This window comes from Dendropsophus ebraccatus, chromosome 4 (genome assembly GCF_027789765.1).
Source record: "Dendropsophus ebraccatus isolate aDenEbr1 chromosome 4, aDenEbr1.pat, whole genome shotgun sequence".
In the NCBI taxonomy this organism is placed as follows: Eukaryota; Metazoa; Chordata; class Amphibia; order Anura; family Hylidae; genus Dendropsophus; species Dendropsophus ebraccatus.
Window position 1 is genome coordinate 48,924,359 of NC_091457.1, and position 27,874 is coordinate 48,952,232.

Genomic DNA, 27,874 nt, shown 5'->3' on the forward strand with positions numbered 1-27,874 from the left:
AACATTAACGCCTCTTGCCTATTAGCCTGTAGGTCACCTTCTTGCCACCACACAGCTCAGCTCCAAGGGATAGACTGCGCAAGACCTCTTAAGGTGTCCTGTGGTATCTGGTACTAAGACATTAGCAACAGATGCTTTAAGTCCTGTAGGTAGCAAGGAGGATCCTCCATGGATCATTATTGTTTTTCCTGCACATCATACAGATGATCAATCAGATTGGGATTTGGGGAATTTGAAGGTCAAGTCTACACATTGAATTCTTTTTCAAGCTCCTCAACCCCTTCCCTAACAATTTTTGCAGTGTGTAAGGGAGTATTATCATGCTGAAAGAGGCCACTTCCATTAGAGAATACCATTGCCATGAAGGCATTGATATACTTTGTTCTCAACAATGCTTGGTATGTGTCAGGGCGATAGGTTTCTCGGGAAAACATTGCCTGGAGCATCACACTGCCTCTGTTGGCTTGTCTTCATTCCCCCATGCCATCCTTTCTCCACATAAATGATGTACATGCACCCAGCCATCCACATGATTTAAAGACACACGTAATACAGCTGTTCAGGCTACAGCCTCAATCAAAACAGGCTGCTATGTGCTGTGTGTGTTCTGAATACCATTCTATAATAGCCAGCATTAACTTTTCAACAATTTGGGCTACATTAGCTCTCCATTGGTATCAGACCAAAAGAGTCAGCCTTCATTCCCCATACACATTAATAAGCCTTTAGCTATCATGAGCCCATGCCTAGTTGCTCTTCTTTGTGGTTTTTGGTAGATACTTGCCACTACCAACCAGAAATGCCCCACAATGGCTTTGTTTACACTTGGTTTACAGCAACCATTGCATAGCAACGGACACTGTTAAATTGCTAATCAATTAGCCATTGACTGCCGCACTTTACATTGTGTGAACAGCTATTTCCGGACACTGTTCATTGAACAGCTTCCTAAAATAATAGACATGTACATTATTTTAACGCCTGTTCTAAAGAACATAGCCAAAAACTGCCCTTTTGTTTACTTGCTGCCTAATCAATATTATTCCTTTCACCCGTCAGTGGTTTTAAAGTTCTGGCTGATCACTGTATCCGTTGTTTTAAGAGAAGAAAAAAACATATCTGCGGTAAGCAAAAGAGCCCAGATCCCAGACTGGTCATGTATTTGCATTTCAAATATTCACACATGGAAGTGATGAAATATTTTTATAGTCACAAACAACACGGCAGAAAACGACATAATAAAGGATACACAAAGCTTATACCTAAAAAGTAATACATAAACATAGTATATGCTTTATAGACTATATATCTCTGTCTGTACAGTAAATAATTCATAGATAGGGGGTATAAAGATTGGTGTGGCATAAGATTTGGTCTATGTGATGCCTACAGTGTGAAATAAACATTGTGAACACCCACATCAGGATGCAGAATGACTGTACTATAAGCCAAATGAGTGTCTAACACACCTCAGTTTTTATCCAATACATATAAAACTCCATTGTCTTCATTCAAGTCATCACATATGTTAGATTTCATACAGATAGGGACAAACACCTTGGTAACCTCAACAAGGCATCTCCTAATCAGAGTTACTATCAAAAATCAAATTGTAGGAGCCAATAAAATATCAAATATGGGTTCTTACAATTTAAAAAAATTAACACGGAAACCATTGAATATCTCTGGTAGTCACCCCAAAAATACATCTGTGGATGTGTGTCAGGGCTGCGGCGGCGTCCCGTGCTCGTTACAATGTGTTATTGGCTTTCTTATTGAAAGCCCTCTAATCTCAATATTGTCAAAATCTAAGTGTTCTCAACAATAGTTACATATGAAAGGATGTACACTAGAGATGAGCAAACTTGCAGAAAGTTCAGGTTTGCAAGAACAAGAACGATTGACATTTGAATCCTGCTTCCTGGAAAAGGTGAATCTAAACTTTCTGCAAGTTTGCTCTTCTCTAATATAAACCCAGCCATGAATACTGACCATGGGCAAGATATAAATTCCCAATGCACACCAGGACTACAAGAACTTACCCCAAGCTCTGTGCTTATCTGTTGGGTATCACAAGGACCAGATCTCAACTCAAAGGACAGGAAACACTTTTACACTTCTATGCTAAATGATCTATTTACTGTTTCAGCTGTTAACTGCCCTTCTAGTATTGATGCTTCTCCTTTGCATCACATCTTATTAATCTAAATAGGGGGAATTCATCAAGGTGCACCCCACATACAAACTGAGTGCCTTTTCCCCGACGTACGCCCCACTAGCCTGATGGGGGGGCAGGGGGCATGGAAAAACGGGGCCTCCTCCCACGTCTCATTTACACTTGCTAGCAACAGCCAGCTAGCGTCAGCCACAAAACTTCCGGATTTACTAAAAGGCGCACGCAGGGAGCGTGGGGTGGGCTATGTTGGTCTTGATAAATTCCTCTCCCCCTTCATATTCCTATGTCCTTCCATGTATAAATGTGTGACTCTTCAGATATTGTATTAAATCATGTCTGATAAGGAGACCTAGACAGTCCGTAACGCTTGCTCTTTGCCATTGTTTCAGTTCGTCACAAAACATTATCAATTACTGAGAATTCCTAATTTTTATATTTGCTTTCTTACAGGAAATTCACCACTTTTGTCCACTGTATGTGATACGGGTTTGCCCTATTCATTTTAAGCAGCAGCACAAATGTCAGGGAGGATGTGGTAGTAGTCGCACCTGGTCCATGGTGTCTGAAGGAGCCCAAAGGCCTCTCTGTCACATAGGAAAACACCAGTACTATAAATAACACATCGGAGGTGGAAGGTTAGGAATCAAAATGACATTGGGGTCTAAGAGTTTTAGACAATGCCTCAAATCTTTAAACCATTTCCGATTCATCTAAGTGGTATATATAATATTTCCAAGCTATTGCTAGCATAGACTTGACTGAAAAACAACAGAAGCTCTAAGGATAGTAATAAGCTCTGACTGAAGGAAAGTCATATATACAACAAGCATTGTCCTCCATCCATGCACCGCCGTCTATGTTTATTTCGGGCCAAAAGTAATGATGGCCAATGGAGCTATTTAGCATGTTGGCGTAGATAGAAAATAAATTCCTGAAAACCAACGACAAACAGTTTTATTATTAAGCGAAAGGATCTTTTTTTATCATAGTTATGAGAAATAACTGTATGACAAAGCAGCATTTCCACCAGCCAGTTTTCTCTACAATGAGTCAGGCTTCACTCATTCAGTCCCCTGCAGTGTAGTCAGCCTGACTAGTCCTTGTTTTATCACAAATGTCAGTGACAGTCACCATGAAACTAAAGGAGCCACCTGTGATGAGCGACCATATTGTAAGGGGCTCATTTCTGAACCGGCCAACTCCCAATGCATTCAGTGTGAGGGAAAGGGAGTCCCCCGTCTCCAGATGTATGTAACACTAATATCCTTTATTCAACCACATTAAAAATCTATTAGGCGTCATGGCATAAATGTGACACCAACACATTTTGAACAAATGTTCTTTCTGTTTTATTTCATGAGGCCTATTAGCTTTTTAATCTGATCCAATGAAATACAGTGTATTATTTTTACAAACGTCCAGAGTCGGAGAACCTCCTTTCTTTTCCTCACAGTTATATGGGTGATTATAATCTCTGTACAGTACTGTGCCATATGTTGGTGCTATACAAACAACAGCTAATATAGAAATGCAATGGGCCACCATTTGAGGAGCATTTACTTGTTGGGAAACTTTTCTCCCATAGAGTTCCTGGTGCTTTTACCTATGATAAGTGATTGGAAATTCACTAAGTGATTTCACCACTCTTCACTATTTAGGCTATTTTCACACTACGTAAGTCTCCGGACGTAGCGCGTTCCGTGAATAAGCGGCTGGAGATTTACGTAGTTTGCGTACAATAGAAAGTATACGATGTACGGCTGCACAGTTCACACTACGTACGAACTTACGCCTGGATCGTACACGGCGCCATAAAAAATGAACCAGACCATTGTTTGAGGATGAAAATGCCGTAACTTACACCCGTAGCGTAACATGCGGTCCCGTACGTAATGGCGATTTCTTCATTTTTCCACATTTCTTTGCCGATCCAAAAGGTTCTGTGGGGTGTTCGGGGCTAGCCGAAGATTTCCAAGTAAAAGACCGCTGTCAGATTGCTACAAAGGGCGCTCGGGAAGCGTAAGTAGACTACGGGGGTAAGTTCGCGGTCCGTACGTAGCCGGCCGCAACTTGCGTAAATTCCCGGCCGGAGTTTAACATGTATATGTCTGGCCGCAAAAATATGCGGCCGGACATATACGTAGTGTGAACATAGCCCTAAACTGTATCTCATCCACATACCCATACCAGCTGTAACAGCTTCAGGGAACAGAAAACTGCAGTGATCTGACTAGCTGCCATTTTGCCACCACCAGACACAAAACAATACTATCCTAATGGAAACAATAGGGGAGATTTATAAAACTGGTGTAAAGTAGAATTGGCTCAGTTGCCCCTAGCAACCAATCAGATTCCACCTTTCATTTTCCATAGACTGTGAGGGAAGAAAAGTTGAATCTGATTGGTTGCTAGGCACAACTGGACCTGTTCTACTTTACACCAGTTCGATAAATCTCCCCCAATGATCACAAATCGAAAAAAAAAGTTTCACTACCCGAACTTTTTGCTGCTACCACATGTGATGGAAAATTCTCGTAGCCCTCATCATCACTGTACAAAGACCCCAATGAAAAAGAAAAGTTTACTGGGTGTATTTAGTTACTATTAATAACATCCGTTATTGCGATAGAACAACAGGGGCGGGGGGGATATGGTTTCTACTTAGCATCAGCATCGTCTGAAGATCCAACTTTCCAGGAGAAAGCTGCGCCGGTCAGCAGTTACTATGGAAATCTGCCTGAGACAAGATGCTATATACGGCTGTCATGGCTCATAAATATTTAGTATGCAAGGTAACGGTTAATTTCTGTGGAAGCAGATTGCTCAGTGACCCTTGGATAGTAATTATGGTTTACGCAGCATTCAAGCAAGAACGTTGTACAACAACTGAAATTAGACAAGAATAACAAATTAGCATGTCAAACACAAAGAGAGGAGTAAAAAACCCGTTAGGGCACAAATGCCCAATTATGAATTTGCTTAATTATCATGGCGGCTGAGGCGTTGGCAAAGGCTGCATGTTAAATGGTTCAGGATTAGCGTGCATGTGGAATTAGAATAAATCAGACAGTGTTACAGGTAAACCTGATTGTAAATCAGTGGAGAAGACTACAGTAGTAAAAAATGCAAAGTGCTGTAGTAAAAAAACTAATATGGATTAGTTTTACATGTGGAAGACAAATAAAGGTCCCGGGATGGACTCTTTGATTATTTCACTATTAGTAAAGTTTTAAAGGTAGACTGTGACTTATATGGACCCTTTTAAACTAGGGAATTTACTAGTCTAGCATTGGCTGACAACTTTAATATGTGGCACCCTAAGCGACTGCGAAGGGACAGCTGCCTCCATGATGATAGAAATCCCTGAACAACATCAAGTAGGTTTAGCCACCTTTTACCTTCATTAATTCAATTGGAGAGGGTTCCAAACTCGTGGCCACCAGAACAACATAACACGTCAGAAGTTCTATTGATATGATATTTGTCTTCAAGTCCTGAATATATTTTTAGAAGAAACTGAATATTTTTTCTATAATGTCTTATGGCAAATTCAAGAGCTGCATTTTCGGTAATGGACTACTGAGCAAGGGATATAAGATTGAAAACACCATCTGACAACACAATGTGTAACCATCCTCTAATGTACAGATGTCACATAACAGGGGCATTGCCACACTCCCTGCATATGTGTCACATCCCATATAGAGCTATATGATAGATAGCAAGATTGCCACTAGCAAGCGCTCAATTATTCACGGGTAATTTATTTTAGGGGTAATTAACTCCCAGCACAATTTTTCAGAGTGACTTTGTTATTTTTAAGTTACTATATAAAAATATGTCCTCTGCATGTAACCTCTACTCTAATAGAGGTTGGAGAACAAAAGAAAGACAAACGTGGAGCTCCGTGTAACATATATATGGTGGCTTTTTTAATGGATGGGAATAAATGGTAAACTAAGGAACATTAAGTTTGATAAAAACAAGTAGAAGTTTTTTTTTTATGAAAACATGATTCGTGTATAATGATCAATATGGTCTGCTTAAAATGAGATGGTGTGCCAAAGTAATGTACAAACAAAACAAGCATAGACAGTGCTGGGATACAATTCTTTTTGGCTAGAAGGATTTCATGCCTTCTGTTGAAGATGTGTTTGTTCCAATTCAGCTAACTTATTTCTACAATTTCTTGGGTGCAAGTGACTAGCGCCATATTGGGTCCTTTTCTTATGGCCATCTACTCTAAAGAATGTGTTAGCAGTGCCACCATAAGGCTCCCATAGACATTCGAGCTGGATGTTGTTTACTCCCCTTGACCCACCAAACAAATGAATGTGCGGCAGATGAATGGGCATTTTTTACGAATGTACTGCAAAACAAAGCTAGGTTGATTTAGTAGGAGATATATGGTCTTGTTCAAAAAGGATGGCACATTCAGTGGTGAAGATGAAGACTGTGTTCTTGTCCTCCTTATACATACCCAACAGCAATCTGTCAAGTCATTTTCCCAGATTGTACACTGGTATGTCGTCCCTGTCATTCCCAAGACTGATGTCACACAACTGCTGGGTTCCACACAACATGACACCTACAGTAGGACTTACATACGTATTGCAACTGAGGAGTTTCTTGTCCAAAACATAGTGTAGTCTAGCTTCATGGTACAGTAATAATATATGAAGATACATTGTGGCATAACGTGGGTGGTATGCATCACCTCTCAGTACAGTACAGGAGCAGGTACTTTGGCAATAGACAGTTGTCCATGCTCTTGTTTATGCATTTTGTAATGATACGTCAACAGCACAGTGCTCCACAAAAACAGAGCCACCAATCCAATAGGCTCTGCTGTATCTGTATTGCCTGTCTGAGCTCACTTCTCTAACACAGGATGAAACCAGCCAGCCACAATGTTTCACGGGGACACAAGAAACAGGGCTGGACAAGTGTACTACTCTGGACTAGTGTACAACCTTGAGTGTTGGCAACCTATGCTCTGTCACCGGCGGGTCTCCAATTTCATGAAGGCCTAACAGTAAGGGGACTGATGAATCAGTTGACCAAAAGGGTCTTCTTCTGTGACAAGTAAGCTTTCTCAGCAGAGAAAATGTCACTTTTTAGCATATATCTGTGTTAACTAGCACACCTCAGGCTCTATTGCTTGGCTATTATTACAATCTCCGAACCCCCTATTGTTACCTTGCTTTATCCCCTGCTTTTTGGTTAACACTAGTGCTTCTAAACTGTGAGGTGTCCCCTAGTTGTTGTCAAGACACATCTGATTCAGTAGTTTTAACAGATGTATTAGTGTGCAGTAAAGACTTTTTTATTGTATACTTGTCAGCAGTTCCACTTTTTCTAAAATAATCCTGGCAAATGAGCCACAAAGTAAGTGGAGGTTCGCTAAATCCTTTGGGCTGGGGCTTATATTTCTCCAATTTAGTTTTTTTTATGATAATATCTCTGGTGTGAAAACAATTATGGTTTTGCAACATAACTAGCCCTTTTTGGTCACAGTTATGGATGAGCGAAGAAGAGGGATTCGTTAAGCTGCGTACAAAGCTAAATGATCGATGTTCGGATTCCGCAGTCTGTCCGCCCTATGAAGAGGGTGGATACAGGCCGAGGACCGCATGGAAAATATGGATACAGCCCATGACAACCAAGATGTTGAATAGTTTAGAATAGTTTTTCTATATGATGCTGAATGTTAATAAAAGCAAGAACTTCAAACAGGAATACTCTAAATGATTGGGTACTTAGATTCTACTGTGGAGTGAGTAAATAAGGAGGCTCGCCGTAATTAATATCCAAATAAATATGTACACGAATGAGTCAGATTCAGGCTTCTAACTTTTTAAATCTCCTAACAACTGCTAAACAAGTACGGCTTTCCTTCTTTTTAAAATCTTCTCACCAAATGCTTTGGAATTTTTGTTTTATTTTTACAAGAGACAACAAAAGGCAGAGGCTCCCTACTTTGTCTAGTGTCCTAGGCAGACGTTCACGAGAGCTGCATGTCTAAATCAAACAAGCAGTAAAAAAAAACAACACACAGAACATTCCCTTAGCAGGAAGGCAGGAAAGAAAAACATTTTCATGCCTGTGCCAGCTTCATTCTAATGAAGTGTGGGCAGCCGAGTCCAGAAAAGTGCAAACCAAATGTTGATCCTTGTCTAAACATTTGGGTGCTTGTTTGTTGTTTTCTTGTGAGTTGGTTTCTGTGTGCTTTTCGGGCCTTTGATGAGTGTCTGCGAGGAGGTTGAAGCTTAATGACTTCACATTTTGCTTTTGAGTAGAATCAAATATGTATTTATAAGAGCTGTGACAACAGAGCAGACCCATGTCATATCCCAGTTAGTAACAACATAGCACAGCATGCAGCACTATTTCTTCTTGAGAAATAATAGGTACCATGATTATAGTCAATGTGATCCACTGAACTCTGTTCCGGGATCTGGCACTAATTTTATGTTTGTGTTTCTTTTCTTTTAGAGGGTCTACAAGAGAGGTAAAGGCACCAATGCAAGAGCTTTGGAGTGTTTTACCCAGAATCAGGCAGAGGTTTCTTCGGCCTAACCAATGAAATTATGCTGAGCGTCCATCTTACCCATATGTAACATGGATATATATTTTTCTATCATGGTTAAGGCTATGTTCACAAAACGTAAGGGACCGGCCGTTCTGTGACCCCGGCCGGATCACAGAACGGCCGGTCTCAGCAAGGATCATCCTGGCCGGTACTTAGGTACCGACCGGATTATCTTTCTGGCCGCAGAGCTCTGATGCAGGCGCATCAGTGCGCGCCCGCATCAGAGCTTCCCATAGCACACAGTGAAGCAAGCGTCTGGAGCCACTCGCTTCACTGTGTGAACTGACAGGGTTTCCGACATGTCAGTTATTTGCGGCGCCGCACAGATCCCGGCTGGAGCGTATACGATGTGTATGCACTCCAGCCGTGATCCCATAAAGAAACAAGCAATGTTCACAGGCGCATAAAGTACGGCCGTTGTTGCCATAGGCCATAGGCAATTGAACATAGCCTAAAGGGGTAATTCAGTAAAAAAATATATATATATATACAAATAATTCTTTCAAATCAACTGGAGCCAGAAAGTACCAGAGATTCATAATTTACTTCTATTATAGAATCTCCAGTCTTTCAGTACTTATTAGCTGCTGTATGTCCTGCAGAAAGTGGTATTACTTCCAATCTGGAGAGAAGGAGAGGTTTTCTATGGGAATTTACCACAGCTTTGTACAGTTCCTGTCATGGACAGAGGTGGCAGCAGAGAGCACTGTGTCAGACTGGAAAGAATACACCACTTCCTGCAGGACATACAGCAGCCGATAAGTACTAGAAGACTTTAGATTTTCTTTTATAAAAAGTAAATTTATGGCACCAGCTTTCCCCCCCCCCCCCCCTAAACTACCCCATTAAGGTCAGACAGATTATTAGTGTACCAGTTCATGCACAACAGACCTAATGTTAAGTCTCCAGACTGGGTTGTTTTTGGAATCCATTATGGTGTCAGGGCCTGCCGGGCCCACTGGTGGGTCCTCTGGTGCTCTGATGGGCCAATTTGAGCCTGGTCATAGCATAAGTAAGAATTGTCCCCCTTGGACTGCTGTATATTGACAACCAGTTAAACATTCACCCTTAGCCTTCTTCTCCATATAAAGTACATACTGTACATAAATAGAGCATCCATTGTCATGGTTCCCTGCAATACTTTAAATAAAAGTCCTCACATATATATTGTGCTATATATTCATTCTGGTCAATGTAAGAGTGATCTAAGGTCTCTCTAGCAGTAAAATAGTGATCTTTATTATTGTGATTAATAATTAAAAAATGACATATAATCATTAAGAAGAGCTCGTAGGTAAGAAGACTGGAGGTAGTGTGAAAGCGGGATTATAAATTAAGCAATTTATCAGACAGGAACCTTTCAATTTCTAAAGCTCTTAGGAAGATCCAAAGGTCAGATTTAAGCCATTGTTAGAGCTGAATTGAAAATTATCCTACACACATTGACCATTTGCAGTTATTAGAGATAGGAGTAGGAGTTTAGATACGAAATGCCATCTCCCACCATTATGTGAGCGTATAAGAAAGCATTAGGTGATTTTCTTTGCTGTGCTTTTCCTGGGCTGTAGACTAAGGGCCCTATTCCACAGTAACGATAATCCCATTTGGCCCGATTCGGCCGATTATCGTTCGGGGAAATAGAGAGAACGATCAGCCGATGATTGTGTCATCGGCTGATCGTTCATTTAGGGCCAGACCTAAAATCATCGTTCCCCCACCGCGCATCGATTTGACAGCAGCAGCAGCATACATTACCTGTCCAGGCTTCTTCTCTGCGCTGTCTTCATCCCCGGGTCCCACACGCTCTATCTTCAAAATGACCGGTCAGCTGACGGAGCGCTTAGCCAATCACAGGCCGGGACCGCCGCGGCCTGTGATTGGCTGAGTGTGGCCTGTCAGCTGACCGGCCATTCTGAAGATAGAGCGCGCGGGACCCGGGGATGAAGACAGCGCGGAGAAGAAGCCTGGACAGGTAATGTATGATGCTGCAAGGGCTGCAAGGACATCGGTAACGATGTCCCTGCAGTCCTCGCTCAACGATCATCGGGCCGTGGAATAGGCCCAGTAAACGAGCGGCAATCTAGCAGATCGGCGCTTGTTTACATAGTTGATCGGGCCCTCCTCGGCCCGTGGAATAGGACCCTAAGGGTGAGCTGTGCTGGATAACCTGCTTGTCTAGGTGCTGAGAGTCTCAGGACATCGTGATATGCAAAAATACTACGAAGGTTTGGTGTCCTGTCCTTTATCCATATCATTATGTAAAAAGGGAATTATACTTTTTATTATCTCCTGAGATGTCATTACAAAATCCAGCCCTGGTTATAATGGAAATGTATGCTACTATAAGCAGCACTTATGCATCAAACATTAAGCACTATCACTGCTGTTGATGGGCTATATACATTTCTCAGCAGGCCTGGGTGGGTTAAAGTGCATTACAGTGCAGCCCCAATGGCTCTGGATTAACATGTCAGGAAATAACTAAAATGGAAAGCTATAGGTATGGAATAGGAGGACAGATATTAAACTGGGATTAGACTAAAAGGCTGATCAGTGGAGATCCTATAAGTGGTCATTGACCCCCCAGCTGTAGGGAATAGGGATTGGTGTAGCGATCTGAGGTGTGGGTACTAGTGATCCGAACCCACTGATTGAATATTGTATGTGAGCAGTATCTAGTAACATTATTTGGAAGGTGGAAAAAAAGACATGTCCATCCAGTTCAACACATTGTCCTGCTATATTAAATCAATGGAAAGCAAAAGCCAATTTTCTTCAGAGTCAGAAGAAGTCCATCTCCAATAATCTAATATATATATATATATATATATATATATATATATATATATATATATATATATATAAAGAGAGAGAGAGAGAGAGAGAGAGAGATGGGTATGCCAATGAACCTACATATTGCTAAGGAACACTCAAAAGTTGGGTCAAACATTTGTGCCTGGAGCTTTTATTGCACATATAATATAATGTAATGTTGAAATATGATGTGAACACAGACTAACAAGTCATAGGAGAGAATACATTATTAATAAATATTACCTGCCGCCATGTCCGACTTTTATTAGCAGACAATGTATAAAATCGATCACATGAATAATATCTGCAAAATGTCTCTAAATAAAGCCCTAGACTATCAGCAGCAGGTCCGCAAGGTGCAAATCCCCACTTCACCTTGGAAATAAAATTAAAATAGAGAGGTTCATGTTTTGTTTGTCCAAACCAGGGTCTGAATTATTTACAGCTTGTTATCTGGTACCTCTGCTAGAACAGTGCTTGTGTTATGTGATACAGATGCTGTAGGATTGTTGAACCGAGCTTGATTGTAATTGACATCCTAGTGGTTTTGTGAAAAGAGTTTCACATTGTCTACAAGTCATTCATTTATATACTGCTAGGGGTATGTTGGTCGGATTGAGTAACTAAAGGTTCAGGTCCCTGGGTCCTGTAAATTCATGAACTGCATGCAGGCCCCCATTAAAGTAGGTTGAGTCAACCTTCTGAATTTTTTAACACAGTCGCTGGTACTTCTTATGTTCTGTCTTGGTAACTTTGTTTGCCGCCATTTTAACCCTAAATATCCTATATGTCTGGTAGGAAACTAGAAAATAAACTTTATTTCTTTATTTTTCTCTAGAAAAAAGTGATAACTTGCATATTGCCTGTGTTTGATATTAAAGTTTTGTCCATTTCAGATGGATAGGACAAGAGCCGATTCTGACCCCATCACTAGTGCCCCCTATCACCCCCCCCCTTCCCCACACGTGCCTGCAACAAGCTTAACCGCCCAAGTCACAAGCAACCCTCCCCTTCTCGGCGACCCAACCACTGTGGCGCGACCTCAGGTACTCACCACAGCCCAGAGTGAGGAGCAAGGGGTGATGAATGCTGCTGGGTAACGTCGTGGGTGGAGCCCGGTGGGACATGGGGACGGCGTTGAGCATGGGTGGTGGGACAGCTGCGGCACGACAGGTGAGCAGATGCAAGGCAGTGGCTGCTGTCATTTTTGTTAAGTGAAACTTAATTAAAATGACAGCAGGGGGAACATTATGCCGTACCCTCCAGGACCACAGGATCTGTTGCGTGCGGCGGAATGCTCATTTCGCCTCATTGCAGAAGCTCCCCTAAATAGGACTGAACTGCAGTGGCATAACTATTGGGGTCATAGCAGCTGCTGCATGTCTGTGTGCCATGGTGCATACAGGGTCCTGACCTATGATCCGTGAATTATGTGCAGCTAAATAGCGTCAGGGAGCTGTGTGTTTCACTGTATATATACTTCCTTATGTGGCAAGCACTGGGACCTGTGGTGAGGGCCCACAAGGCAACAATTAGGGCCTGTGTGCAATGACCTGAAGACAAGAAACCAAGAACAAGTAAAACATTTTTTGTTTGAACTGGTCTGATCTGGATAACTCAAGTGTGTGAGGGGCATTTAAAAGTTATGGCATGGGCCCAGTACAATCTAGTTACGCCACTGTGTAATACAAGAAGCAGCCTATAGTGTATATTCAACAACTGGCCAACCATGGTGCTTTGCTGCCAAAAGGGTGTAAGATAGATGATAGGGCAAAATAAATCAAGGCAGATTATCGGCTGAATGTCCCACATACTGCTACTGTATATACATGCCATGTGTAGACCTCAATGTTTTTCCATAAGTTCACTAGGTTCAACTTTGACTAGTAAATTACGATATAACCACCTCCTCCCTCTGTTTTGCAAGATTCTAATCCATTCAAGCATTCTGCTGCGGCTGGTTAATTTTACATACGGTGTCAATCCCTGTTTTTACTACCTTTTTATAAAGCATTTTCTATAGCAGCTTTCTTTAAAAACACACGAAGCACAACTAATGCATAGTGTTATGCCTAGAGCGGGGCCTAAGGGGGCAGTGCACGACATAGGGATTCGACTAATACCAAAGAGAGGATCCCTGTGTCAAGCCCTCAGGCTCTGCGCAAGGCACAGTGCAAAAATCCATTTTGCCAGAAGGGATTCTATAACATTAAAGGTATTGTCTTATGATTTTGTGACCTTTTAATCATATAGGTCATAAGTGTAAGTTGGGGGGGGGGGGAGTCTGACCTCTAGTACTGATGAGAAAGAGGGGCTCCACCTCTCTGTTTTTGGCCAAAGACAAATGTTTATTGCTTCTATTTACTATGAATGAAAGTATTAAATACTAAAGATTTCAGATCCCCTGTTCTTAATAATGGTATGGGTTACAGCTAGAGATAAGTGAATCTCAAACACACTTACTGGTGGCAGAAGTTGAATGCAGCCCTAGGGAGTCCTGGAAAACATTCATACAGTCTATGGCCTATGGCTGTATCCCTGTTTTCCAGGCAGCCTTAGGGCTACACCCAACTTCTTCAGCCACTGGTAATCAAATGCTGCACATTCGGGTTTGGGAGAACCGATTGTGCTCGAGGTTCACTCATCTCTAGTTATAGTGGTTAATCCCACATAACTTACCTTCATGAAGTTGGAAAGGTAAAAAAAAAAAGAGCTTGTGCTTGAAATAACCCATTCAACATCCATTATTTCCACAATAAAAACAGCATTTTGGTACATAGATAAAAGGTCTGAGCATTTTTACTGTCAGACTCTTTTTGCCTTGTTGGATGATCCATCTGTTCTCTTTTTGGAATTTGCCTAACCGCAGAGAATGCAAAGAGGAAGGAGCGTTTCTCCGTCCTGCACATTCTCAGTATGCCGAGAACATTTAAAGTGTCATTCACTTAAATAATAACTTCATACATGTCAAAGAGACATGTCAAAAATTTTGATCGGTCCGGTTCTAACGTCTCCGTAACAATCGGGAGATAGAGCGGGGAGAGGACAACAGCTGCAGCGAGTTAAAAAGTCAGTTAAAAAAAAAGAGTCGGGCTCCATTGGAGCCAATTATAAGCCAAATCAGAGCGGAGAGAGGACGTGCTGCAGCTGCTCTATCTCCCGATTGGTACGGGTCTGAAAACTCAGACCTGGACCGATCAATACTTTTGATATTTAAAAATTTATTTTTTTTATAACAATAGGTTTACTTTAAGTAATAACTTTTGACAGAAGTTTTAGTCAGTAGGTTTGTGGGTGTAGGTTGCAGGAGAAGCACTTAGCTACGCACTTCTCTCTCTGTCTCACTGTCTCACTCAATGCAGGAGACGTACTTTCTAGATGGGAAGAGAAGTACCTTGCTAAGTGTTCTCCCCATACTTTCTACCCATTGATATGGGTTTGAATGTCCAGACGCCAGCCAATCAAAAATTTATTGAAATTTCAAAGGTTTTTTTTTTTTTGTGACAGCAACACTTTACTCATTACTTTCAAACACCCCAAAACCCAATTTGGATTGGGTTTACCTAAACACCACTAATTCATGGCCTGTTTTCAAGGACTGTCCTACAAAAATTTTGATTGTTGTCAAGTATCATGTTCCCAATCTAAATGAGATTCAAATAACCACCTAAAGGTCAACCTTCTAACTTTAAGCTTTTGTCACACATAAAAAAAGAGTCAAGCAAATCCTGACTTCCATTCAACATTGGATACATTTTCCAGACACCAACAACTATGAATATTCCCACATTTTTCCCATTGTTACAAAACGTGGAGGGATGGAATCTTAAGGTGGATTATACTTTGGAATCCCTAAATAGCTCATCATGAAAAGTCTATGGATCATTGCATTAAGTCAAACATATTATATCCTCCCCATGGGAAATAAACATCAATAGATTACACAGAACTAGTACCGGGCATCCTAAAAATATAAAATCAATATGGTCAATATGGTGTGTGTGTGTGTGTGGGGGGGTGTTATTGAAATATTTATCTTGCCTGGAATTCTTCTCTAATAAGGAGAAAATTATCTTGCCACAAATATCTAACTTCTAGATTATCTCAGCTGCCACTAGAGCATGAAATGTATTAGTGTGGTCTCCATCCTTTCTTCTGGCGCTACTACATGGCTTATCTCATGACAGCTGTATCAATTAGAGATGCCTAGATTACACTTTAATTTGACACACAGACGAGAATGCTGTTACCATGGAAGCGCCAAACATTCATAATGTGCAACAAACCCTGGTTTCGAAAAAAAAAAATGTATTTGAATAATTCCACTGCCCAGGTTTATTATGTAGCATCTATCTGTACAGTGCAAGTTATAGGACACACAATGGGCCCAGCCAAAGAATGTAAAGCTAGCCGGAGATTCTCTACAGAGTCAAATGGGTAATTGCAATTAATGCTGTCACATGTGTGAATGAAGCGTGGCCGGACACGTTAATTTATAGGAAAGTGCAATTAAGAATCCTGACAGAGTCTCAGCAGGATGGCCGGCTCGGTAACAAAATGCACTCTAAAAGATGTCCCTGTTATTGTGCAGGCCGGAGAGCTGGAAGCTAATTGTCAGTTGCTAGGAGTACTTCTTGTTTGATAACTACATGGATGAGCCATAAGACTATCATTAACAGTCTAATATGTAGAAAAGTCACTAAATTCAAGCATTTAGTTGACACTGAACTCTCAAAAAGTATGTTTCATTCAAGTTGAAAATTTAATGAGGTTGAAAGAGTTATCTAGCATAAAAAAAAACATGGCTACTTTTATTGCAAAATAGCACCACCCCTGTCCTCAGGTTGTGTATGGTATTACAGCTCAGTGCCATTCACTTCAATTGAACTGAGCTGCAAAACCATCCCCAAACTGAGGACAAGCATGGCGCTGTTTCTGGAAGAATGTTTACGAGTCTGAATAACCCCTTTAAGCTGCATTTTTAAGCATTTCTCTGTTGGGGGAGGGGGGGCAGTTTCTGGTTTTGACCCCAATGTCTTTGTATGTTCCTATGCAAACATTCTTAATTTAGGATTTGCCATAGAGAGTCTCTCAGTGGGGATCTGTTTATTGGAACAGTCATTGATGGTTAGATTTAAAGCTGTTATCCCATGATAGCTTGGTTGTCTCTGTCAGCCCCAAAGAGTGAATGGAGCAAAACCAGGAGTAGATTAAAAACACAGAAAGGCTCTGTTCACACAATGTTAAAATTGAGTGGATGGCTGCCATATAACAGTAAATAACTGCCATTATTTCAATACAACAGCCGTTGTTTTAAAATAACAGCAAATATTTGCCATTAAATGGCGGCCATCCACTCAATTTCAACATTGTGTGAACAGATCCTTTCTGCGTGTTTTAATCCACTCCTGGTTTTGGTTGCAATATGAGGACCACAATACTGACTGAAATATACGTAGTGTGAACCCAGCCTGAATGTAGATATAAAAGTAATAAATCTTGGAATAACTCCTTTAAATAGTTGCAGAGGCCTTGTTTTCCATGCACACCCCACTGCTATTCAGGTTATGTACAACGTTTACACTTTAACTGATATGGGGGCCATGCAGGGATGCAAGCTTGTTCAGAAGGCATGATCAAATGCAGGGCTGGGCCGCACAAACGATCACTGGATCATTTGTGCAGCCACGTAAACATTCTGCCATTTACACAAGGAGATGTGCAACCCATAGCAATAAATTTTGTAGTCACACAAAAGATGTGATCAGTTGATGAGCTGAAGTCGGCTGATCGCTGACACTTTTACACAGTCCGATTATAATCGGATAATAATTATTGGTCAAAGGAGCGTTTCCAGCGACGCTTAAAAAGATCAGCCCCTTCTTTTTTAAGGCAAGCACTGCAGCTTCCCCCAAATCAGCAAGTTGAAGTGACACTGTCACCCCCCCCCCCTTTAATCTCATTTTATTTCATTGGCCAACATTGTCACCTACGTTGGGCTTTATGGCAGTGTGGCCCCATCTCCCGGCAAGGGGACACTGTCCACTGATGAAATGAAGGGATTTTAGAGCAGAAAGAAGACACAGACAAGTTTTATACTGGTATATATCTAATGTGCAGCCTCTAAGCTTGTGGATGGTGCAGAGAAAGTAAGGGGGGTGACAGTATCACTTTAAGGCTAGGTTCACTCTCTGAAAATGACGGCCGTCTTTCTTAACAATGGCCATCATTCTGCAAATAACATCTGGTATTTTAAAGATAATGGACTTTATTTACACAATGATGGCTGTTATTCTAAAAGAAAGCCGTCATTTTTACCAAGTGTGAACCTAGCCTAATGCATGTCCCATGATAACTCTAACATTGGGGTTCACTGTGATGTAGTAATATACCCTACCCAAAATCATTACTGATGGGTAGATCATTCTGAAATCTACTGCACTGTAACATTATATAGGATAGTCTATTGTTACTGTGTCATGATTCCCGGCAGTACTGGATTGTATGGGAATAGATCTTTGTTATGTTATAGTAACAATCTGACCTTATAGTATACCTCTTCATGTGAAAAGTACTGTATCTGGGCAGATAGGAGAGCTGGAGCTCCTGGGATCTGCTGCAAGAGCTATTATTATTATTATTATTATTATTATTATTGCCATCATCCGACAACCACATTCTTTACGGCTTTTTATGATATCACTTTGAATTGGATATCTATAACCACATTATTTTGCAAACCGTATGGTAGCCTCATATTGTTGGGAGTGTTAACTTCTAGAGCTGCTGTCTCAGGTGAATATGGCTGTGGAATAATCTCACCAGTGATGCCCATGTGACTTAGGAGAAATTCACTATTTTTATTTTTAAGTAAAACCTGCAGGGTAGCACTATTAATAAAGGCATGCTCTTGCTAAGGCTAGTTTTATACTGGATATTTGTAGTATGGTGTATCATTTTTTTTTAAATATATTCTTATTGTCTGTAAGTCTCCGTGTGTAAGGACCAGGGTATAGCATGGCTGCCTCCATTGCATATAGACTGCCCAAGTATTGCTAAAAGGTTTTTTTCTTGATACCCTATTAACATTAGAAATGACTCTTTTCTAATGGTAATGGATGTGAAATCCCTTTTTCCGATGACCTGGTGTTACAAGCGTCATTAGGATTTTCCCTGACAGCAGTCACTAAGTACACTAACTACTTGTGTCTTTGAAAGGAAAGCTCATAAGGGATTTCTCATTTCTACACAACACTCAGGTAAGACCCAGGAGACATTTGTTGTGAAGGGTTGAAGAAGTGGTAATTTCTAGTAAATGGAAAAAATTATTTCAAGAGACAGCAAAGCACAAATGTGTTATCTTAAGTGGGTAGCCCCTTCTATAAGGCAGCTAAGCCCCCCCCCCCCCAAAAAAAAAAACAATAGTAGGCTGCCGGCAACCGAATGAATAGGCAACCACTGTAATACATAGGTGTATGAAGTCCTCATAGCTGAAGGCACTTTTTTAGTGGTTTTCAGTTCATTGGAAAGTTGATAAAGTAACCAACTAAAGACAACTAAGGCTTCAGAAAACCAGCTGAACCAATGGAAACCTTAAAGAAAATTATCCTTAAGGTCAGAGGCACCACTTAAAGGGATTAGAAAAATCAACATTACTTTCTTGCAAAAACAGCGCCACCCCTGTCCCCAGGTTGTGTGTGGTATTACAATTTAGCTTCATTCACTTCTGGAACTGAGAACTGGAACTGAGCTGCAAAAGCCCACCCAAACTGAGGACAAGAGTTGTGCTGTTTCTGGAAGAAAGTGGCCATGTTTTCTAAACCTAACCCCTTTAAGAATAAAAGATCTGCAACATTAAAGATCTCCAAAATGGCCCCTCACCTATCATTTACCACATAGAACACTGACGTTTTACGTGGTAGAGGGGCTTTTCCTGGCTCAGAAAACAATAAACAAGTTATACTCACTAGTCCTGCTCCCCACCACTGTAGTTGCTCCAACTCCTCAGGAGTGTTCCTCCAACCATGCAGGAATTGCCCAGCTCAGCCAATAGGTAGCTGTAGTAGTGTCACACCTCAGCCACTGATTGGCTGAGCACAGCAATTCTTACATGATCATGACATCACAGGAACCAGAAAGAAGCCATGAGCATTGACCCAGCAGCTACAGGGGAACATGACTGGTAAGTATAGCTTGTTTATTTATTTTTTTAAATAATTTTTTTTACAAGACCCCTAACCATGGAGATTATTTTCTCTAGACAAACCCTTTAAATTTATCTGTTCAGATCCAATATTTTGTTATTTATGGAAGGAAGATAATAGGTAACCACAAACTCTATAGGTAGCATGGTGGCCCAGTGGTCAGCAACATCAGCAAGGAGTTTGCTTATTCTCCCTGTGTGTAATAAAAAGTTTAGAAAAAAATAATCCTATACATTATATGGCTAAGTTCGCACTGTGAAAATGATGTCTGTCTTTTAGAACAATGGCCGTCATTGCGCAAATAACGTATTTTTAAATGTCGGTGTGCAAGATCACTTTATCCAGGCAGGATACGTGGTGTACTCTGGTGTCCGGCGCTGAGCGGATTTTCCAAAAATTTCCAAGGAGATGATGGAGTCGTAGTATTAAAATACTAGGATTTTAATACTACGACTCCATCATCTCCTTGGAAATTTTTGGAAAATCCGCTCAGCGCCGGACACCAGAGTACACCACGTATCCTGCCTGGATAAAGTGATCTTGCACACCGATTTCTTCTACCGACCTAGTCGGACCCCTGGTGGGCAGCGAGCGTTTAAAGCATCTGGCGGTGTCGGGCTCGTAGCACGACACGCAAAGGTGAGCAATATTCTATCACTCACTACTACACCAACCTACCCTGCAGAATTACACTATGTGCGCCGTGCGCTGTATTCCCCTTTCTCTTTCTAGTATTTTTAAATGTATGTTATTTGCGCAATGGCGGCTGTTGTTATGAAAGATGCCCATCTTTTTTACATAGTGTGAACCTAGCCTATCAGTTTTCTACCCTCAGTAAGCATGAAAGGGCTCTTGTCATTCTCATGTAGAGTTAAGGCTTTATAAAGACATAACTGGGCAGCATTCAGCAGCTTTGTTTCAGAGCACAATTTGTCTGTATGCAGAACATGTTTCTCCAGACCAGCATCGCAGCTGAAGGAGTTACACATTATATTCATAGAGGGCTCTGCAGGATTTCTTTTCAAAGCCCCTCTTCAGGAACCAGTTCACAGTGTGATAGAACCAAGAGTGCTTGTTTCAGAATTACACAGCGAGATGAGTCAGTCTCAACAGCAATTTTGCAACAATGGAGAAAACTAAGTAGTCATCAGAATCATGTGAAAGAGTCAAGTTAGTAATTCCATCATTAGGAGGATATACCCACTTACATCGGAACAGGCTTGCAGGGATTTGTCACCCAGAAAGAAAGCTTATATAATCACATTATTCATTTTATATTTTTGATCCCTTCTTGTAATTCTGGCCTCATATAAAAAGTATTAAGATAATATTTATTCACGCTATAAACAGAAATAACTTAAAGGGAGTTTCAGGGCAAAATAAAATATTGGAGTAAAAAAAATAAGTTACACTCAACCAACCAGGTTCCCCTTCAATCACCGCAGCGACACCTTGGCACACCTTGGCATCATGTCGCCACAGGAACAATCCATCCAGCCAGTCAGTGGCTGCAGTGTTGCAATGCCTCAGTCACTGATTGGCTGAGCGGGCAGTTCTTATGGTGGAATGACATCACTAGAACCAGGAGATAGAGGAGTCCAGTGAAGGACTTTAGGCATTAGTGCGGCAAAGGCTGTGGGAGATAGAGACAAGTGAGTGAAACTTGTCTATTATGTTAACATCTCCCCCTGCTGACCCTCAATTTTTTTTTTAATGTTGCCTGGACAACCCCTTTAAGAACATTTATTACCCTCAAATATCATTTCTGTACAATGTATAGAATGATCTCCATAATACATTGATCTCAATAACAAATCAGTATGCACTACGCTCCCCCTAATGGTAGGTACAGACAGCTAGAATTTTATCATTTAACTTTTTCTCTGTACAGATGAGATTTGCAAAAAAAAAAAGTTTTTATTCCCACAACAGCAAAATGTTTATTATCAATTGTGGCTTTGAACTAGTTAAAGGAAACAATGACTTACAGCTTTGTGAGGTCTGCCGATTGCATCAGAACCAATTATGCCTTAGCATTAAAGCCAATTTGTATTGGATTTCTTTTAACATTTCACAAATTTTTTTGACACACTTCCATAATTCAAACAAGCTATACTTGGCTTTCACACGTTCTTACATTCTAAAGAAATTCTTATTTTGAACAGCCAAAATTACTCATCCCACCACCATCCTCCCCCGGTCCTCCGTTGACTTGTGTCTAAGTTCTCATTGCCAACGAACATAACTGCATGTGCATGTACAAGCAAGAAGGCTGACTGCTATTGGGTCTAGCTCACAACTTTTCCAAATGAACACATCAAGGCTTGTCCGCATACATCAAACCTCACTTGCTAGAAAACTAAATAAGTCATAGCTATTGATCCTATTGTGGCTATAATCTAAAAACTGCAAACTAATCGTAATGTGGGCTTTTATTTATAAAGTGCTGAGGACAAAAACATCCAGCTGCAATTGATCCAGTTGTAAATGGGCTTAGGAAAAAAATAGAAATCTTGGCTACTAACCATTATTGTGGAGAGAACTAAACACCATGTTTTGTCTGTGTTTTTATGAATGGTCTCGAAGAGCTTTTCCTCTTGTCATATGTCATTGAGGCATAGGGGTAGGATTTTGCCCATGTGCACCATTTTGGTACTGTCCATAAATAGGTATGACACAGTGCCATTGACATCAAAGCTGTTTCCAAAGCAATAGAAGCCAACAAGATGAGTTTTACAAGTGAGCAATTATATTTAAAGGGGTTCTAATGTATTACAGAAGGTGACGGCCTTCATACTAATATTATTGTTTGATCTGTCTCATGTATGGAAATATTTAGTGTAAAACACCTTTAGTTATGCAGATCAAAATTTATTAAAACATACTTCTCATAATATATGGAGTGTCCCATAGTGACAACCCAAGCCAGTGTAGTTACCAACTGATCTTCATTGGTCTAGCTTTAAAACACCCAGTGAGCTGTTATTGGTGGGAAAAGCTATAGTGAGCCATTCATTTTTTCTAGAGGGTATGTCACATTGCAAGATAACCATTTAAGAGAGTGACCTGTGGCTCATAGAGTTGGGTAAGAAGCAATTTCTTTTGCTTGTTTGCAATATAGCATATGGAAAGAAGTTATGTCCGTAAGTCAGTCCCTTAAAGTCTAAGGAGAAAATGTACTATGATTAGTCTTTCATATGTCCATAATCCATGGTATGCTGGAGTCATTAATGCCAATTGCTGGTAGAAACCTGTTGATCTGCAGGAACATCACCCCCCTTAGATAACCCCTTCACACTTTCCAGGTCACTCTTATAGAGTGGAGTGATAAAGTCATAAATTCTTGCAGTATAGGGCTATGTTCACACAACGTAAAGAGGCCGGCCTTTCCATGACCCGGCTGGGTCACAGAATGGCCGGTCTCTGCCCAGACCATCCCGGCTGGTACTTAAGTACCAGCCGGAAGATCTTTTGGCCGCAGTGTTCTGATACGGGTGCATCAGCGCGCGCCCGCATCAGAACTCCCCATAGTACACAATGAAGCGGAGCCGCTCACTTCATTGTGTGAACTGATATGTCAGTTATTTGCAGGTCCGCATGGGATGCCGGACGGAGCGTATACAATGTGTATACGCTCCGGCCGGGATGCCATAGCAGATAAGGCAATGTTCCACTCCGCATAAAGTACGTCCGTTGTTGCCTTTTACGTAATGTGAACATAGCCTTAGTCAAAATCTTAATAAAATAAATCCAATATCTAAGAAAATGGTTGCAATTATTGTTAAAATGTTTATAAGGTTTTTATGTCATGATGATCATCACTTGTTAAATACTTTAAACGTGGTTTCCTTGATAAGGATGTATTGTAATGTACGCTTGAGTGGGTATAAGAGGTAAGCGATTGAATGAGAATTACTAGTTAATATGTGGATCCCACTCAGTAAGGAGTAGAGGACATCGTCAATATACCTTTCCTAAAGATGCCTGAAATTTGATATCCCACAATGGTGTTGTTGTACTGAAACAATCTTTTATTGAACAATGGTTAAAAAAAATACTATGAGAGGTAAAAATTTAGCTCAGGAAAGTTGGGTTTTCCAAATCAGTTTAGATATTGGCCACTGTGAGGCTCTTGTACCTAATGGAAATATGAGTCATGGAAGGAGGAGATATAACATAAAGCTTCTAGGCTCCAATGCATACCAGAGCCCCATTTATTGAGTCATTTATAATGCTGATGTCTTATGCGACAGAGGAGTCTTTGGGCCCCCATAGAGACCACGACCAGATGCAGCTGTTACCTCTGCATACTCTATAGCTTTGCCACTGACCATGGTTATGATGAATGAAAAATGTATATAATCATCCCTCTGGAAGAACATTTAGTACATGATAGGTGAGATGTATCTATGAGTCACAGATGATACACCAAATGGTTGGGGATCTACATAGCAGGAAACATTTGTCAAAAGGGAAACCTTCCTTAATAGTATTAATCAGAATCGGAGGCCACTTTATGTAACAAGTCTCCAGGATAATAACATTAAATCCGGAATTCCAGTTATTGTAACTTGCATGGTTTACATTCCTTTAAAGGTTACATTTTAACAACGGGCTGTTGGAGAGACTGTATGAAAGATGAGTGTTGTATAGAACGCTGCTTTATACTCAACGACTATCTGTTACTGTACAGCTCTGAACGCTGTGAAAGTGGTGACCTGTTGTGCAGAGCTAACAATCTAGATGTGAGGATGCGAAATAAAGCAATCTCCACAGTAACAAGACACCAGCAGAGCTACTGCGTCACATAGACCTTCAGTGCATCACACCAGGCAGGGCATAAATATAAGCCACGTCTCTATCTCTCCGCGTCAGCTATCATAGCAGCTATGAGAGGAAGCTAGAGGAAACCTCCTCAGTAACAGAGATCAGTAAGAGAACCCTCACCCTTATCTATCTATCTATCTATCTATCTATTTTCTATCTATCTTTTATCTATCTATCTATTTATCTATCTCCTATCTATCTATCTATCTATCTATCATCTATCTATCTATCATCTATCTATCTATCTATCTATTTTCTATCTATCTATCTATCTATCTATCTATCTATCTATCTATCTATCTCCAATCTTTCTCCTATCTATCTATCTATCTATCTATCTATCTATCTATCTATCTATCTATCTATCTATCTATGCCAAATGACAAAGTCAGCTCTGCCCAAGTATCCAATTAAGAATGGATCATACACACATAGCAATGTCCCTACATTATGTGTAGCATATATTATACAGGGTTTGAAGCACCCCAATGCTTTTAACCACCGTTAAGAAGATATGCAGACATTTTATACTAAAAAAAAGCTGTCCAAAGAAGGAAGAATTAACAAGTCTGACAAATCCAGACATTTCCTTGTGAGGATGTGTACCCTGTGTAGATTAACCAAGGCACTTGAGCCATACAGACCTCCAGGTGGTGCACCGTCCATGAGACAAAGACTCAAGTACCTAACCCAGCCTGCAGAGGGCAGCATTTCGCACATATACTATTTATCTCTGGGGTGGTATACCACTTTAGTGTTCACTAAAAGGCTAGAGTTCCCAACCCTTGGTGACTCCAATCATAAAAATATGTTGTAAAACTTCAATAATTTCAAGAAAATCTTTCTCAGTAATTAAAAACTACATTTTTAATGTGAGTCTGGAATCCTGCTCACAGTTTTAATGGTTTTTGATCCAGAAGATATTAAGGAGATGAGATCTACCAGTCTTTCCTTTACATAAAAAACTGCATGAAAACCTGCATGCGAGATTTCAGCCTAAAGTCAATGACTATGAACTGGATGGCTTAATGTTGTTGAACGTCACTGTAAGTGAAATGAATGGCATGTGAGGTAATAACATCTAGATAGGGAACCCTGAATTCAGTAACAAGTGATGGCCAGTAGAGGACGCCCTCACACTTCTAATTATGCTTCTGTCTAGGAGAAAATAGAGGAAAAACCAAAGCGTATGGCTTTGTTCCAGATGCCACTGCAAGCTCTACTCACATTCTTTTCATTTGCAGGTATTAAGATTTCTTTTCCTCTATGATTTGATCTCCGTTAGCGAATTCACTGAAAGATTTAGAAAGAGTTTACGGGTGTTTGCTAAACTACCTCCGACATATGTGCAAGGGTCTGGAATTAGGGAAAGACGCAGACACAAGCAGCCAATACTGGGATGGAGAACAGAGAGCTGGGAATTACATCGCAATTGGAAGCAGGCAATCCCATGTAACTCTTTAGGAACCAAGATCCGACAACAGCAAACGCTAAAAGCACCTAGAGACAGGCAAATTCCCATCTGCCCAATTAACTGTCAGTCATGAACTTGGTCTATCGATTTTACTATCCACAGTGGCAAGATATATTTTCGTCACAAAGGAGTCCCCATCACTAAATATGACAAGTGCCCCAATGATATAACAATGTAACCCTTATACAACCACAGACAAACAATTAAGATCACCATGCAGAATGAGATGAGGTTGAGTCATAAGTGAGTAGTAACACCTCCGAAACAATAAATACTCTTCATAGATTTTATGGAAACTTTCCAGACCAAAGATCTTTTAGTCTCTGCTAATGACTCTGTAAGTGGTATGGTATGTTACAAGTGTGGCAGAGCTGAGATTGTCACAATGTGCAATCTATGGCGTTCCAGGTAGATCTACTACATTATATTCATTCGACAGGACGCAGCTCTGAAGAGTTAAATGACAGATTCAGCTCTGCTACCTCTGAACTAGCAAGGACATTCCTAGCTATAGAACACACAAAAAAATGCATTCCCTCCTCTGTAAACTATGTCATGCTGGAGTGGTTTTCTAAACAATAAATCGCCTCTAGCATCAAATACAAGTTATGTCCCCTTCCTTGGGGAAAAAAAAACAATACATTCTTATATCCCAGTGTTACAAAAGAGCAGTCACCCTGTAGACTTTCTATACTTCCCAGTAGTCTCTTGCTTTCCAGAAGCTTCCTCATCGACAGTAGCCTCCTTCATCTATACTTACCCCAGGAACCGCATCCTCTCCAGTAGTTTCTTACTCCTAAGTAGCCCCTTCCTTATACTGGTAACAGTCTTTGCCATTCTTTCTAGTCTCTTAGTCTACATTATTCCCTTTCCCTTATTCCCCAGCAATCTCTTACTCGACAGTAGCCCCTTCTTCCTCTCTTTTGAGTTTTTCCTTCCTCTAACTCCATGGTGGTGCCTTCTTCATACCCCCGAATAGTCCGTAACTCTTCAGTAGCCCCTTTCTCTAATTCCCTGGTGGCCCTTCCTTCTCTATCCCAGTAGTCACATGTTTCCTTTCCTTCCTCCGGAACCCAAGTTCTATTACTTCTTAGTAGTTCATGGTTCCACTACTTTGGTATCCCCTTCCGTTTCCTCCCCAGTAACCCCCTACCCTTACTCTCTACCTGTCCAATCCTATACGTCTGCAATACACCTTTCCTCTTATTCTCCACTAGTCCATTTCTCGTCCTCCCTATTGGCCCCTTCCTCTTAATCCCTAGTAGCCCCTTCCCCTTATCTCCCAGTGGCCTCCTACCTTCCGTATGTGTCAGCTTTTTATTGACCCTTTATTTTAGGTGCAGAAAAGTGTTTCGATGAAAGTTTGGACTGCTGGCAGCGACTCCCATGCTGGTGATTAGAAAGCAGATTCATTGCAGCGCCTGAGTGACAGCTAGCAGCTCCAATGTCTCATGAAATGATTATGAGGAAGATCAGAATCCCGTTCAGTGCTCCTGCCTATAGCCCCTGCTTGTTGAGTTTAGCAAGCCGTTTAGACCAGAATGTCTTGGCTTTTGTCTGTGAGAAATTATTTAGAATCCTCTTTGTACTTCTATTGGTCAAACTCCTATCCACTCCACAGAACTGCTGGGCACTTAAAGCGACAGAGCATCCCTCTTCCCCAGCAACACACAACATCATAAAATAATAATGTCAACCTGATCGGAGTTAAACATACACCTTCCATATGCTCAACTTTCCCCTAATATCTCCTGCCAAGTCTCTGGTGTTGTATCCAGAGACCAGAC

At 40.9% G+C, this 27,874-nt stretch overlaps 1 protein-coding gene across 1 annotated transcript in view; it reads right to left on the reverse strand.

Annotated features, from left to right (window-relative positions):
- BDNF (brain derived neurotrophic factor) overlaps window positions 1–27,874 on the reverse strand; it is a 37,765-nt gene that overhangs the window by 8,841 nt on the left and 1,050 nt on the right. The gene's annotated exons all lie outside the window — the stretch shown is intronic.